A 17,327-nucleotide genomic window follows, 5' to 3' on the forward strand; every position below is an offset into this window, starting at 1 on the left:
GCTGTTCAACATCGCGTTAGAAGGTGTGATCAGAAGAGCTGGGATAGACACGAGTGGCACGATATTCAGGAAGTCCATCCAGCTCCTTGGCGCCGATGACATTGACATTATGGCACGGAACTTTGAGATGATGGCGGAAACGTACATCAGACTGAAGGCTGAAGCTAGACGGATTGGACTTGCCATCAACGCATCAAAGACAAAATACATGAAAGGAAGAGGTTCTAGGGAAGACAATGTTAGCCTCCCACCCCGAGTTCAGATTGACGGTGACGAAATCGAGGTGGTCGATGAGTTCGTGTATTTGGGCTCACTGGTGACCGCCGAAAATGATACCAGCAGAGAAATTCAAAGACGCATTATGGCAGGGAATCGTGCTACTTTGGACTCCGGAGGACGCTCCGGTCGAATAAAATTCGCCGCCGCACGAAGTTGACTGTCTACAAGACGCTGATTAGACCGGTGGTCCTTTACGGCCACGAGACCTGGACTATGCTCGTGGAGGACGAACGGAAGGTGTTGCGTACCATCTACGGTGGAGTGCAGATGAATGACGGAACGTGGAGGAGGCGAATGAACCACGAGAATGAACCACGAATTTCACCAGCTGCTGGGAGAACCATCCATCGTCCACATTGCAAAAATTGGGCGACTACGGTGGGCTGGGCACGTCGTAAGAATGCCGCACGACGACCCAGTGGAAATGGTTCTATAAAGCGACCCAACAGGAACAAGAAGAAGAGGCGCGCAGCGGGCAAGGTGGATCGACCAAGTAGAAGGTGACCTGCGGACCCTTGGCAGACTACGAGGCTGGCGAACTGTGGCCATCGATCGAGTAGAGTGGAGACGACTTCTTCGGACAGCAGAGGACAACAAGGCCTTAGCCTGATTGGTAAGGTAAGTCATGATTATAGGGTTAGAAATTTCAGAAAAGTTCAAGTGTATGTGAGATGAACGTGAATTCAATATCCCAGAAATGTAGAAATATTCTAGATTATGCGGCACGAACAATTTTCAAGATCTTAAGTCAAGATCTCAGACTTACGTTCATACAGTTTAAAAAATAGCCCTTCGTCTCCCCTTCATTTGCGTTTTCATATTTATGTTGATACCGGCTTCTGATTACATCGATGATGGAGCTCAGCATTCGAGATCCAGTTGTGAGACCACCAGGCTTGTGCTTCATGGCTGTTACATAAATCCCTATTTTCAATATGAAAATTCCACGCCACGACAATTGGTCATCTAGGGGGAAGGGATATTTGTTCCGATCTTCCGTTGAACCAGTTTCATCGAGAAACTCTAAGAACTGAAGATTACCCGGTACTTTGAAAACTATTGTAGATCCAGGATTTCTAAGAACGTCCAGAACATAATTGCCTTTACAAATTCTTGTAAAATCTACCACCTAGACCACCGGCAGCACGCGTTCAGACCTGGTCATCGAACCGGAACCTACTTCACCGCTGCTCCAGGAAGTGATGGAAAACAATCTCCACGTCGGAATCGCCTCCTTGGATCTAGCAAAAGCATACAATCGTGCTTGGACACCCCGGGTTATCCAGCATGTAGGCGATTGAGGGCTGGTGGCCATATGCTACATTCCATTAGAAATTTTCGCTGCGGCCGTCGATCCTAATCGGGAACCACAGCTCCTCAATTCGAGTGGAAGAGGAGTGCCAAAGGGTTCCGTCATTGCGGTCACTATGGACGGGATCTTTGAGGCTCCTTTTCCAAAGGAGATTTATATTTTTGTTTACGCAGATAACATAATCCTCTTGGCAATCGGCCGTACTCTCAAAGCCCTACATAGGAAACCTCAGGCAGCTGTATCGGCCACCCAAAGATGGGCGTCCCAGGTGGGATTCGTGCTCTCAGCCGACAAAAGCGTGGTCTCTCAAAGCTGCCGATCTTCACACCGTCCATTACAATCAGCCATCAATGGGAAGTTCGACTTCCGTTCAGAAAACATTGCGATATTTGCAACACAACGATGACGGTAGAGCACCTCTTAGTAAACTGCCCAGGTTTCCAGGGAATCACGGATCCCGACCAACATTAGAAACGCACTGACCAATCAATAACCCTTCAACCGAAGCAGCTGTTATATGCTTCATTCAGGACGCCAACATGTATAAGAACATCTGACCTACCACACTGACAAGAACCAAACATAACCGACCCACTGCATCCAATCAGGACCAACCTCTATAACGAACTCTGAATACACCACCATGACAATTTGCCGACCAAATACACCAAACCAGGAGCATGAACAAGCTACGACAGTACCTCGACAGCCAACTCTGATAAACAAATATTATATTACTAGGGAGGTCCCTTCCTTAACTATAGGATCCCTTCTGGCTCCCCACCGCCATTTGAAACTCTGTCACTAGGGGGGCCCCTTCAGGAGTCCCCAATATTAGTCAAGAGATGAACCAGCCTATGGCTGAAAGTCTCGTTAAAATAGATAACCTAACCTTTACAAATTCTAGAACACTGCTGTAAACTTTCACAACTTACACAACACGAATCTTCGGGACTAAGAGTACTTCTGATTTTCGGAGTTGTGGGTGTTCTGGAGTCGAGAATCGGTGGTAATTTTAAACTCAATAAAAAACGATTTCGATTTATTACGGGATTTGCAGGTTTAATTTGACTTATTTTCACAGAAATTTTCGAATTATCAGAATTACACGAGGAAGATTTTACGCTTCATGAAGTTGATTCCTAAGTACTTTACTGACGGGTTCAAAGAAGACATGTTTCGTTCAGTTCTGTGACATGTTAACATGGAGGTCCCAGAGTACTTCGAGAACAAATCCAGAGTATTTTAGTAGTTAGAACGTCTTTAACAGGCAGGCAGGGTGGCCAGCAAATCCCAATGAAAATGAAAATCGATGAAAATTCGCTCACAACTTTACAGGATTTTATTTGATTCATTTTGATCATTTCCTTTAAAATCTTTTATCTTTAGAGTTCTTTTAAGAATTCTTCTAAACAAAATTTGAGATTCACTCTGGGAGTTCCTTGAATTTTGTTTTATAACAGTTAGTTCAGAATTTTCTACAGAAGTAATTCGCCCTTATTCTCTTCGTATTTTTTTACTTTTTCCAAGAATTCACTTCCATTTTTATTTAATTTTCTTGATTTCTTCTAAGAATTCCCATGCAAATCACCTCAGAGTTGTCTTACATGGAATTCTTCTTAAAATAACTAGAAATTATATTCGAGATGAACTTGCAATTATCATCGGAATCAGTGTTGGAAAAGTTCGCGAATTTCACGAAGTTCACCAAGGGAAAAGTTCGTGAGTCATAGTGAGTTTTCGTGAACTTTTCCATCTCTGCTCGGAATAAACTTAAAATTCTTTTCACAATTATTTTAAAAAAAATGGGAATTGTACCTTCAAAATCCGATTCCCTTGGTATTTTTCACGGATATTAGAATCCTCTTCTGGAATTTTCCACAGAGCTACTTCAGAAAATTACTCTGAACTCACACAATTGACGTGGAGTTCTAGTTAAAACTCGCTTAGAGTTCATCTCTGAAATACCTTGGTGTTATTTTTAGAATTCGGCTCAACATTGGTATGGAAAACTAAACGCTCTTACCAGTTCTTCAAAGTGACTTTTTCCTAAAAATCTAGTCCAGTCCAAGTGTTTTGAATTTTTTTTTTCAACGTCCAAAATCTTCGTAGAGAGGACGAACTATATTTTTCCCCGATTTGTAATCGAAATTCACGGGTTTTTTTTTTCGATATTCCCGGTTTACTTGTCACCCTGCTAGAGGCTTTGAGGTTAATCTTCGATACTTAGAGAACTGGACACAGATTCCTCCACAAAAAAAGTATTCTAGTTAATAATTCCCAAATTTCGGAAGATTGCATTTTCTGGGTTCCAGACTGATCCAGTGCATGCCGCCTCTGGGGACTTTGCGGTTGGATCTTTGGGATTCCAAGGTTAGTTCGGCGATATTCCGGTGAAAATTTCTTATCATTGAAGTCTTCGGAGTCTTGAAATTTGACGCCAGTTCTCTGCCATGTAGGAATGAACGTTGTCAGGGTTTCAGAGGACACCGAGAGACGATTCACAGGACGGTCTTAAATCGTTAGAAGATAGCTCCTGTTGTCTACGCCCGTCGGTAACTAGAGCGTCGGTGCCCCCACTCGACGCCACATCACTGCGCGCCACACCTGGCGCTGGCGAAGGGATCGGCTGCGATACCAAGGATAGACAACAAACCAATCAGACAAAAGAAGATACTAATTACATGATATAGTGAAGGTCTATTATTAAAATCTAAATTCGTCCTATAATCTAGTGCTAAAACCTACGTTAATCTATCTAGTGTTTATACCTTGACCGTAAATACTAAATTCAAGATAAGGTGAGGTGTAGTGTATGGGAAAAGATCGATTTGCTTACAGATTAGTGTTCTTACAAATAGGTTACAACTACGGCTAGAAACTAAGGAGAAATTAGTGCTATACTATAAATACTACAAACTACTGCTAGATCTACACAAGTGAACGGTAAGAAACAAACATTAAACCCGGGATCACCCGTTTACTTATAGTACTTTATTTACTTACCAGCTAAAGCTGCGCATAGCTAGGGATGCTCAAGACGCATTCGGAGTATTATGTGGAAGAGAAGTTGAATTGCTAAAAGTAGGTTGATTAGGGTAATTAATTTCGCATATGTCTAATTTGTTAATTAATTCCTCTAGGAATTTATAACCTCCCTATTACTCGGTAATAAACGTTAATGAATTCGGCAAATTCAGGCGACATCCGCAACTATTCTTCCAACATTTTATAAATTCTTTTATAATGTCGAAGAAGTCGTCCAGCCCTGCAGGCAGCGCCCTTGGAATGCCAACACCAGGGATGGTAGGAGAAACTGGAGAAGATTCTGGGCAGGCAGGTCCACCCGTTGTCATCGTTTCCCCTCCTAGCACCGAAGGCCAGGTAAATGCTGACGTTTCCAATAATAAAAATCCCCATTTAACTGGGTCAACGGTACCTAACGCTGTCAATGTCGGCAATACCGCCATCGGTACCGCGATCGGAGTCAGGCGCAATCCAATCCGCGGCGCTCGAAGAAACCGGGATTACCAGTGTCAGTTGTGTGAAGAGCGTGATAACGAAGAAATGGTGCAGTGTGATGGTTGCGATCGGTGGTTCCACTTCATATGTGTGGAAGTTTCGGAAGAAATTGCCAATGTCAGTTGGGTCTGTCCGAACTGTAAGGTCCCACGCATTCCCCCCACTAGTTTCACCAATACAACGACCGCACAACAGCAAGTAAATCCACCCCCGAAGAAAACTACATCGCTACGGTCAAAGAGCAAGGTCAGCTCCAACACCAGTGGATCGAGAAGGATGAAAGAACTCGAGTTGAAGAAACTCGAGGAGGAGTTCGAGTTGGAAAGGCGGTTCCTCGAACGGAAGTACCAACTAATGAAGGCTTATGGAAGCGAGACATCTACGGAGGCTGATGACGTCGAAGACAACATGTCCAAGATCGAGCAGTGGTTAGTCGAAACCGAACTCCACGGTGAAGATTCCGGATTAGCAGTAGAGGAGGCAGATGGGCAAACACCGAACACATCGGAGAGACCCGAGGAGCACCGAGCTCCGGATGCCGTCCAGCGTCAGCGAAATCCACCAATTCTTCGCAATGTTCAGCTCGGTCAGCCGCATCAGAGTTGTCTGTCACAGTCTGTACGACATACAAAGCAGCCATTCATGCAACCGTTGGATCTAGGTGCTCAATGCAACCGCTTCTGGCAAAGCTCTCATCACCCTAATATTGGACAACCGCAATCCATTCCGACCGCGCAACGAATACAGTTTGAGCAATTTTCGGTGAATGAACGTCGTGCTTCACATCCCCAGGATGGAACAGTGTTCATGCCAGGAACGATACCGGATATGTGCCGTAGCCATCGTGGTCAAGGGATTCGGGAGCCAGCAGCTGGTGCGAGATCTTCCTACGTTCCGGAATTAAATCCAAGCACACGAAGTGACGACCAGCGCCATGACTTGTTCTACCGCCAGCAGATGCAGCCACAGAGCTGTTCCAGACCATCTTTCGTCCCTTCGATGAAACCCTGGAGGAAGCCAACCAGTTCGTTCCTGGCCAGCGCTCGACACCGATTCGATCGGGCAATCCGAGACCAGGCACACCAGTTACAATTCCAGAGGAGCAGGTCTGTATTCTAAATCGGAGCCAAATTGCAGCTCGCCAGGCGGTGTCCAAGGATCTACCTGAATTCAGTGGAACGTTGGAAGAGTGGCCTTTATTCTACTCCGTGTTCACGTCGTCCACGCAGATGTGTGGATTCACAAATGAGGAGAACATGCTGAGACTACGGAAGTGTTTGAAAGGGAAGGCGCTGGAGGCAGTGAGGTGCGAGCTACTTTTTCCTTCAAACGTAGCAGACGTATTGGGAACGCTAAAGATGCTCTACGGGCGCCCAGAAGCGATAGTACAGTCGATCGTCAAGAAGATAAGGAACCTGCCTCCACCAAACACGGAAAAGCTTGAGACAGTGGTGAATTTTGCGTTAACGGTGAAGAATATGGTCGCAACAATCAGAGCATGTGAGGTCGACGACTTTATCTTCAACGCATCTCTCCGATACGAGCTAGTAGAGCGGCTGCCGTCATCTTTAAAGCTAGACTGGGCGAGGTATGCTCGTAACAACCCGAACCCGAATCTCGCCACGTTCAGTGCTTGGTTGTATGCAGTAGCGGAAGATGCAAGTGCTGTTATGGTGGATACAGGACGCGATCAACAAAGGCGGAGTACCAAGAAGGATGGGTTCCTGAACTTCCACTCCGAGCCAGAAACGAGTGCCGCAAAACCAATCGAAACGTATAGCAAGCCAAAGCCGTCCATACCGAAGGATCCGATCAAGGAGCAGTGCGCGGTGTGCAAAGGGAGCTGTCCGTCAGTTGCAAAATGTACCAGGTTCGAGGGATTGAGCTACGAATCGAAGTGGGCGACGGTGAAAGAGTGCAAGCTTTGTCGCAAGTGTCTGCGAAAGCATAACGGAACATGCAAGCAACAGAAAAAGTGCGGTACTAACGGATGTACATTCCTGCATCATCCTCTGCTCCACAATCTGGAAAAGTACCACGACCCTAAGTCATCAACGTCGCAATCATCTACGATCTTTCCGTCTGGACCGAAAGGACCGGAGCCGAGCTGCAACGTCCACCAAGGTCAGTCGGCAGTGTTATTCCGCATTGTTCCTGTCGTACTATACGGACCGGAAAAGGCAGTGCAGACCTACGCGTTCATCGATGATGGATCCGAGCTAACCCTGATGGAACAAGACTTAGCTAATGAACTAGGCGTCGAAGGGCCGAGAAAATCGTTGTGCCTAAAATGGACCGGCGGAACCCGTAGGGTGGAAAACGAGTCGCAGCAGGTGAATCTGCAAATATCCGGTGTACGAAGCTCGAAGAAGTACGACCTGTCGGGAGTGTACACCATGTCTTCCCTTCAAATTCGTCCGCAAACGCTGCTACTTACCGAGATGCAGAACAAATATCCGCACCTGGCTGGACTACCACTCGAAGCGTACGAAGACATCAGTCCTCGAATCCTCATCGGTTTAAACAACGCCAAACTCGGACATGGAATCAAAAGCCGGGAGGGAAAGCAGAATGAGCCAATCGCAGTGAAGTCTCGCTTAGGCTGGATGGTGTACGGCAACTGTACCGGAAAGGAAGAGGCGGCCGGATATCTGAACTACCACAGTGTCCAAACCTGCGATTGCAATCGGGAGAATGATGATGATCTCCACAAAGCGATGAAATCATACTTCGCGCTTGACAGCCTCGGGGTTGTCAAACCAAACAAGCTACTGCTCTCGCAGGAAGAACAGCGAGCTCGATCCCTGTTGGATTCTCTAACCCGCTTAGGAGATAACCGTTACGAATGTGGTCTTCTATGGAAGTACGAGAATGTCCGACTCCCGGACAGTAAAGCGATGGCCCTCCGGCGGTGGAAGTGTCTGGAAAATCGGATGATAAAGGATCCAGCCTTTGCGGACGCGCTGAAGACAAAGATGCAGGAACACATCAGCAAGGGTTATGTTAGGAAGCTGACCGCTGAAGAACTCCGAGAGCCACATCCACGAGTCTGGTACCTTCCGATATTCGTCGTAGAAAACCCTAACAAACCTGGAAAGATACGCATGGTATGGGATGCTGCAGCCAAGGTCCACGGCATTTCTCTCAACTCGGTCCTTCTAAAGGGTCCCGATGAGCTGGCATCGCTTCTGTCCGTATTAATTCGCTTCAGAGAGTTCAAGGTGGCCGTATGTGGGGATATCAAGGAGATGTTCCATCAGATTCTGATGCGGTATATGGATCAACACTGCCAACGCTTCTTCTGGTTAGACGAAAACGAAATAGAACCCAGCTTGTATGTCGTTCAGGTAATGACTTTCGGAGCCTGCTGTTCACCGAGCATCGCGCAACACGTCAAGAACGCTAATGCGAAACGTTTTGAACAGGATCACCCGGAAGCAGTCGACGCCATCATCAAGCGACACTACGTCGATGACATGCTGGTAAGCACGGAAACGGAACAGGAAGCTGTGAAACTGGCGCAAGAGGTGAAAGAAATTCATGAGCGTGGCGGATTCGAGATACGAAACTGGATTTCGAACTCCAAAAGGGTTCAGGCAACACTTAAAGGTGAAGCAACGGAGGAGAAAAACCTGAACATCGGTGAGGAACCTACAACGGAGAAGGTGCTAGGGATGTGGTGGAACACCATGACAGATCGTTACACTTACAAAGTATCATCCCGATACGAACAAGCCTTGTTAACCGGAAGCCGTCGACCAACAAAGCGAGAAGTTCTTCGAATGTTGATGATGGTCTACGATCCGTTGGGATTTATCTCACATCTACTGATGTTCCTGAAGGTGTTGCTGCAGGAGATTTGGAGGACAGCGATCGGCTGGGATGATCCGATTCAAGATAAGCAGTTCGAAAAATGGTTGACATGGCTGGCAGTGTTTCCACAGATGAGTTCCATCGAGGTTCCCCGATGCTACCGATCCTTGACATCCGTTGAAGCAGATATTGAGATGCATACGTTCGTCGACGCCAGTGAGAATGGGTTTGCAGCGGTCGTCTACCTTCGATTCAATGAGGGAGACACGATCGAATGTGCCTTGGCGGGAGCTAAAACTAGGGTAGCTCCACTGAAGTTCCTGTCAATCCCGCGATCTGAGCTCCAAGCGGCTCTTCTTGGTGCGCGGCTTGCAGACACTATACTGTCGTCTCTGTCCATCAAGGTCTCGAAGCGGTTTTTCTGGACGGACTCCAAGGACGTGCTCTGCTGGTTAGGATCTGACCATCGGCGATACAGCCAATTTGTCGCCTTCCGGGTCAGCGAGATCCTAGAGTCGACGGAGATTAGTGAATGGCAGTGGGTTCCAACGAAGCTGAACGTGGCCGATGATGGAACAAAGTGGGCACGAACTCCAGATTTATCTGCACAAAGTCGCTGGTTCAGGGGGCCAGAATTCCTTTGGCGAGAACAACAGGAGTGGCCTGTCTCACCAGGCTTCGGAAAAACTACCGACGAAGAGCTGCGCCCACACTTGCTATTCCACGAATCAACAACAAAACCAGTTATCGATCCACAATACTTCTCTCGCTGGAGTCCTCTGCTTCGTCGCACAACGTATGTTCTCCGGTACGTTCAGAACCTGAAGCGGTCCACAAGAAAGGAACAACGTGTCAATGGGTCGCTAACTCAGCAGGAACTGGTTAGAGCTGAAAACTACTTGTTCCGCCTAGCACAGTCCGAAGGTTACGCGGACGAGATCGCCACGCTGGCAGCGGGATATCACCAAACGAGTCCACAAGGAAGGATCATTCGGAACAACCCACTCTTTCGTAGTGCCTTCCTCGACGAAAACGGAGTTGCCCGATTCCGAGGTCGAACGAAGGCGTGCGCATTCGTCGATCGTGATGCTGCTGAACCCATTATTCTTCCTCGTCGTCATCAAGTCACCCGACTAATTATAGCTGAGGCCCATGAGCGGTTCAACCACCAGAACCACGCAACGATTGTCAACGAGCTCCTGCAACGGTACCGCATTCCTCGACTGAAAGCGACCTACAACGCTGTTCGGAAAGACTGTCAGCAGTGCAAGAATGACCTAGCAAAACCACTTCCTCCGATGATGGGTGATCTTCCGCAGTCACGCCTGGCTGCATTCAGTCGTCCCTTCACCTACATGGGGGTGGATTATTTCGGTCCAATATTAGTATCGGTGGGCCGACATTCTGAAAAACGGTGGGGGGTTCTCGCGACCTGTCTGACCACACGCGCCATCCACTTGCAGATCGCTCACACACTGACCACCGACTCCTGCGTAATGGCAATTCGAAACGTCATGGCTAGGAGAGGAGTTCCTGCTGTGATCTACAGTGACCGTGGGACCAACTTCCAGGCTACCAGCAAGGAACTAAAGGCGGCAATCGAGCTACTCGATCAAAATAGACTGGCCAGCGAGTTCACTACGAGTCGTACCCAGTGGACATTTATTCCACCGGTTTCACCACACATGGGTGGAGCATGGGAACGGCTGATCCGTAGCGTGAAGCAAAACCTAGCTAAGGTACAACCTAGCAGACTACCGACCGACGAAGTGTTGCAGAATGCGATGGTGGAGGTTGAAAACATCGTCAACTCTCGACCATTGACGGACCTTCCCGTAGACGGTGATGAGTCACCCGTATTGACACCCAACCACTTCTTGCTAGGGTCAGCAAACGGCCTCAGATCATGGGTTCCGTTCAACGATAGTCCCGTGCTACGGAGGAACTGCTGGATCCAGTCACAAATTATGGCTGACAAGTTCTGGAAGCAGTGGGTACGAGACTATCTACCCTGTCTTACGCGAAGAACGAAGTGGTTCACTCCAGCGACTCCAATTACTGTCGGTGATACTGTGGTGATCGTTGACGCGAAGCTATCCAGAAACTGCTGGCCTAAGGGCAGAGTTATCGCTACGCATCAGGCTCCAGACGGACAGGTACGGTGGGCGACAGTACAAACAGCGTCTGGTGGAATATACGAGCGCCCGGCAGTTTCGTTGGCTGTGCTCGACGTAGGCGTTAGGACGAATACGCTATCGGATGATCCTTCGCGCATTCCGGGGGGAGTGTTGTCTACGCCCGTCGGTAACTAGAGCGTCGGTGCCCCCACTCGACGCCACATCACTGCGCGCCACACCTGGCGCTGGCGAAGGGATCGGCTGCGATACCAAGGATAGACAACAAACCAATCAGACAAAAGAAGATACTAATTACATGATATAGTGAAGGTCTATTATTAAAATCTAAATTCGTCCTATAATCTAGTGCTAAAACCTACGTTAATCTATCTAGTGTTTATACCTTGACCGTAAATACTAAATTCAAGATAAGGTGAGGTGTAGTGTATGGGAAAAGATCGATTTGCTTACAGATTAGTGTTCTTACAAATAGGTTACAACTACGGCTAGAAACTAAGGAGAAATTAGTGCTATACTATAAATACTACAAACTACTGCTAGATCTACACAAGTGAACGGTAAGAAACAAACATTAAACCCGGGATCACCCGTTTACTTATAGTACTTTATTTACTTACCAGCTAAAGCTGCGCATAGCTAGGGATGCTCAAGACGCATTCGGAGTATTATGTGGAAGAGAAGTTGAATTGCTAAAAGTAGGTTGATTAGGGTAATTAATTTCGCATATGTCTAATTTGTTAATTAATTCCTCTAGGAATTTATAACCTCCCTATTACTCGGTAATAAACGTTAATGAATTCGGCAAATTCAGGCGACATCCGCAACTATTCTTCCAACAGCTCCAGCACCCCGTATCGGAGTAGAATTTGTCCTGTCCTCAGTACTTTGGTACACTGAAACAAAACCAAACTTAAAAATTCTTCTAAGAACCACTTTGCGAAACAAACATGTATTATAAAACCCGGAATTTTGACTTATGAAACGTAAAACAATGAAACTCATTAGTCAACTCTAATCCACACTTATGGAATTCATAACTGTCCTATGAAATCAAAATTGTCTAGGTTACGTCTAGACCGATGGATCGTGCCACAACTGGATTGAACGATCTTCCTTTCGAGTTGGAAATTTGCCATCCCGTTTACAAATTCATGCATTGGTTGGCATATAACGCTCTCTATTCTTAACTGTGGAAGTGCATACAACACTATGTTGAGAGCCGAAAAAAAACCTAGAAGAACATGTACAGCTTCCGTAATTTGAGTGTATATGAATGTTAGTTATATTTATGAATTCTGTAAATTTCCACCAATCCAATTAGACTTCAAAAATCCTCTTGAGAAGGTTTTGTATGAACATATTTATTTACGAAACAGTTGGTTGAACGGTATAGCCTGTTGTAAGAACTATCACAACATTTCTCGTAAGAATTATATAAAGAGGATGTAAGAACCCCAAACTTACATTTGTTTTGAGTGTGTAATTCAATTTTCACGGATCTATTTCTCATGATTTACTAGAACAAATCATCAACAAGATCATCCGATAAACCGGAGGGAGTTTAGTAAGAACTTTCTAGCAATAAATCCAAGATTTGTCTTAACTAAGGAATTGACCACGAAATCCTATATCATAAACACGGCTGAAACGTATTAACGTAAAGAAGCCTTGAGATATTTGGATTGTAACTTCTAGGTAATATCCCATCAATTCTACCACGGAATTGCACTGGATTAATTTCTGATAATATATAGAAGTTGTTGCAGACATTTTTTAGATATACATTGCACTTTTAGCATCCCATCTTGTTAGTAGATTCTTGGAAAATGCTCACACATTTCGATCCATCCAGAAGCGTATAGGATATCACTTTTGAGATACCCATTCACAGTGACGTCTCAGCACACGAGTACTGTATATTTTTATAATCTTTTCAACCCAATTACGATCGTCACATAACCGAACTGTCCAACTAGTTTCGTCGGATATGACATGTGCCGCAAAATAAAAAAGAGGTGCCGACACCTTTCATTACCACCCCCTTCCCGGTGCCGCGTCCAATTAGACCATCAGCTCACACCAAATGGGTGCGACAATTTAAAATTACACTCATTTGACTCATTTCCTCGAAATAACAATCACAACAAAACAACCACACAGCCGAGAACCAAAATGTCTGCCACAAGAAGTAATAATATCACAGCAACAACAACTACAACAAAAAGCCCATCTCTTTCAGCGACCGTATTATTATTATACTCGCTGATAATGAAAAGCACTTAAGTAGAAAGGAATCGCAAATCCGCGTTTTACAGCCCCACACCATCCCAGAGCGGCAGGCGGTGACGTCAATCAGGTGATTGCACGTAGACCTCGCCGCGCGGCCCGAAAGCTGCTGCTGCTGCTCCTGACAAAATTTTCGGGACGCAAAATGACCTTGAGCTAGATTGCCTTCGTTTCATTTTCGAAAGTAACGATACTGTCCTGCTCGGGTCCCACTGCTGCTGCTGCTGCCACAGTGACTTCCGTCCTGGTAGCTAGAACCATTCTCCAAAGCGAAGCGCTCAGCGGCGTTTTCACCTAGATGCCGGCATCCAACTCGGAAGGAGTGTTAACAGGGCCCCGGTCCGGTGAACGAATTAACCTCAACCAGAAAGTAGAAATGCATAACGTTAGCAACAACGGCACAGTAAAAGAAGTCAGTCAAGCATTCCTTTCTCAAGGACAACCAATTCAGAGACTGTGCAGAGCATGCGGGACACTTTCAGAAGGTAGTAGAGATAGGCTAGGATATATGGTAATAATTGAAAAATTGTTCGTACCGCTCTCTCTCCGCGACGCCTTCAAGTGATCGTTCCGGAAGAATCTGTCAGGCCTGCTGCTTCCATTTTGAATGCTAGAGTTGCTTCCGCTGTCGGAACACAGCACAAGAGGTGTCACTAGGTTTTTATATTCTTCTCGGCTCAACTCTTGTACAATGTATTCAGCTTCTCCTCCACATCGTCGTTGGTTCCAGCGAACTGTCAAAATGTAGTATGTTATATCGCTTCTTCTCCATATACACACTGGCACAAAATACACTTACTCACTCACACTCGCGAGAAACACTGAAAAAGTTCCACAAAGGAAACGAACACACTTTTTTTTGCTGCCTTTTGAGCCCCCTTCTTGGACCTCCAGCCCACCGTCGTCGTCGTCTTCACACAACTCACGTCAATCCACTTTTCGAGCTTCTCGAATATGTCGTTGAATGGAGCAGCCAGCGAAAAAAATCTTCTCGCAATTCCACATCACTTTTTCCTACCACCAACAGCTCGCCATATTTGTTTCAGCTGGTTTTCTTCGGCAATTTCTAGGTTAGGTTCACCTACTCTATGTACGAAGCACAATCCCGTCACGTTCACGTCACACACACGTTACTTTGGGGCACACTTTCTTCACTTTCTCCGACGACTACTGCTTCTAAAGTGCTCCCTGCTGTCCGACGTCGACGATGACAACCAGTGCACCGGGACTCCGCAGAAGGACTTGCTCGAAAGGGAAGACAAAAAGAAGGTCCATTCCCATCTTCTGCGTTCGAGCAACACACGAAAAGAGATCCACGGAACCGAGCGAGACCATCTAGCAGCCCCTTTCGATCATCATTCATGGCCCGTTGTGTGCCGTCCGGAGTAGAATGGGCCAAAGTGGGAGAGAACATGGGCGCCTGCTGTCTCGTTTCGGTGCACAGGTTAAGATTTCCGATGGCACTAATACCACCGAAGGATCGGTGCTGTGTGCGTGTAGTTCATTGATTGTTGGCAGAGCACAGTGTGTGTGTTGTGAGGTATCGTTTGGAGCTGATGAACCGAGGGGCTTGCCGATGCAGGAAAGCTGTATGGCTTTAATTGCGTATTGAATTGATTGGGAAGTTTCGGGCACTTGAGCCATTGAAAATTGCAGCTCACAACATTTGTATAATGCTTTGTAAATTATTAACAGTTTCACTTGACATTTAACACCGATTTTGATAGCTAGAGAAGTTCAATAATGATTTTGTATTGTGAACGAAAAATAATATTCCTGCATCTGCCGTGGAAGTCCTCTGGATAGGTAACAATACAGAACAATCATCACGAAAACTTTCTCGGTCAATAAATCAAAATTCTGGGTTATCTGCAGCTTCACTCTTTGCATCCAGTTTTCAATCGTTTCGATCGCCTCGGTCGCCAACATTTCCACCTCTACTAGCGTCTCGCCTGTTACCGTTAGGTCGTCCGCAAAGCCAACTATCTCGGCACCTGTGGGCAACTATAGCGTCAAAACGCCATTGGGGTGCACCGTCGAAAAATCGTCTCTTCTAGCAAAGATTGGCAATTTCTTATGGGAATTTTCGGTGGAGTGAAAGGATAATACGAAGTCCGCCAAGTTTCACGCACAGTCTGACGTTTGCTTATGGCTTTTACCATAGGAGTGAAGGGCTACAGAGTCGCCATCAACGCCAATTGTACATCCCGTTCCAGAGCATTTAACCAAGCATGGAGCCTTGTGGAACTCCCGTTGTGATCCTAAGCGATGTCTGTCTCGTAGACCAGCCATACCTGGTTCTGGAAATAACTCGTCAGAATAATGCGCAGGTAGTCACGGACCCTCATTCGATTGTAGCGCTTCGACAATGGTTTCGTAGCTGGCGCTATTGAATTCGTTCTTGAAGTGGACCCAACACGATTACTTTTATTAAAAATAATCGTGACAATACATTAGTATATACATTCTATATTGATAATATTATATCAATATTATTGTCAATAATTTCCCTTCGCGTCAATATATTGATACGTGTGGGGTTCGCTTGACGTCTATCGTTTTTGTTTGGACGACTTTTTAGCTCTCTCAATCACTGTCCGAAATGCATCCACCGTAGGTAGATATTCGTTTCCGGAATCCGCCCTGTATCTTCGACAATCCATGCTCACTAGGGTGAATAAAGTTTATATGGTGGATCACAACCCTATGCTCCCTACTGCTTTTTCAATGCGTATTGAGGTCCCCAACAACTGTGCAAAATTTGAGCGAATTTGGTTATGATCTGAATTTGCAGGAGAATTCTAAATTTTGTATGGGCAAATGTATGGAAAATTACACAAAACTAACCATTTGCCGGCCAAATATTATATAAAAAAAACTGTTCAATTTAAACCAAACCTTTGACTTAGATTGAGAATACTATGCAAAACAACTTTGTCTAAGACCGGAAATCGTTTTAACTTCTTAGGAAAAAGTTATTATTATTTTACTTTAGGCCTATTGCTCAGCATCTACTATGAGCTTGTAGGTAATGAGTAAAGCATTTGGAAAATTAAAAATTTAATAACTTTTTAAACAGAAGTCGAATTAATTTGCAGTCTTCTACAAAGTTGTTTGGCACCTAAGTCTAAGAAGTCTGCACATTGTAGACGAAATACGCGTATCGGTCAAGGATAAGCAAATAAGATAGTGGAATTAAATGGAAATTACTAACCCTTATCTCTGTCTCCTAAATAGTATTGCAGATTAGGAAAGTGTGTTCTTGTTCCAATAGGAATTGATCAACAGTTTCTGATTTGAGTAGCTGAAAACGTTTTGGTGTGTAGTTGTTGAGTAGCGTAGTTGAGTAGTGCAAAACGTTGTAACGTCACGCAACAAAAACGCTCGCGACATCATTTTTAGCTACTCAAATCATACACTCTTGATCAATTCGTATAGAAAATTTATCACACTATCTAAATCTGTAATAATATTTGAGGGTAACTTTAATTTTTCTTAAGTTACAATTCAAAACCTGTAAAACAAAATCAGACAAAAACGTTGATACATCGTGGTGGAATGTGTCAGGAAAATTTCAAGGGAATTCTAAACTCAATTCCATGGTATTTCGAGAAGAGTTTTCTGGGATTGAGAGCATTATTTTGACGTGAAACCGTAAACACATAATTCTCAGATTTAGTTCTTGATAAGTTTCAGATTTCATGCATATTTTTTCCAAATTCTTCTGGCATTATGATTTTTTTACTTCAAGGCTCATGTACATTACATCCGGATTGGAGTAGGGACGAAAAATAAATTTTCAAATAGGGTAGAGCGCTACTTCGTCGTAATCGCCCATTTCCGTTCTATCGATCAGAAAAGATCAATAATATCAATGATTTCAGCGTGCACAAATCAATAATAGGTTTGTTCCGATGCGCTAGTTCATTAGCTACAACATAAACCCTGTTAGAGCGCATTGTATTAATATTTACGCT

The 17,327-nt window shown here is 45.2% G+C and overlaps 1 protein-coding gene across 4 annotated transcripts in view; it reads right to left on the reverse strand.

The window, feature by feature from the left end:
* The window catches only part of Pi3K21B (phosphatidylinositol 3-kinase regulatory subunit alpha), a 121,473-nt gene that overhangs the window by 75,415 nt on the left and 28,731 nt on the right, over positions 1–17,327 (reverse strand). The window contains exon 1 of one of the 4 annotated variants that reach the window (XM_065226072.1): positions 13,887–15,708. The exons of the other annotated variants lie outside the window; for them this stretch is intronic. The gene's annotated coding sequence lies outside the window, so the exon portion shown is untranslated. Of the gene's footprint in view, positions 1–13,886; positions 15,709–17,327 lie in introns of those variants that run through there. 4 annotated transcript variants of the gene reach the window in all.

This window comes from Ochlerotatus camptorhynchus, unplaced genomic scaffold (genome assembly GCF_037179485.1).
Source record: "Ochlerotatus camptorhynchus isolate MF236.1 unplaced genomic scaffold, CSIRO-AGI_Acam_v1.1 ptg000244l, whole genome shotgun sequence".
Classification (NCBI taxonomy): domain Eukaryota; kingdom Metazoa; phylum Arthropoda; class Insecta; order Diptera; family Culicidae; genus Ochlerotatus; species Ochlerotatus camptorhynchus.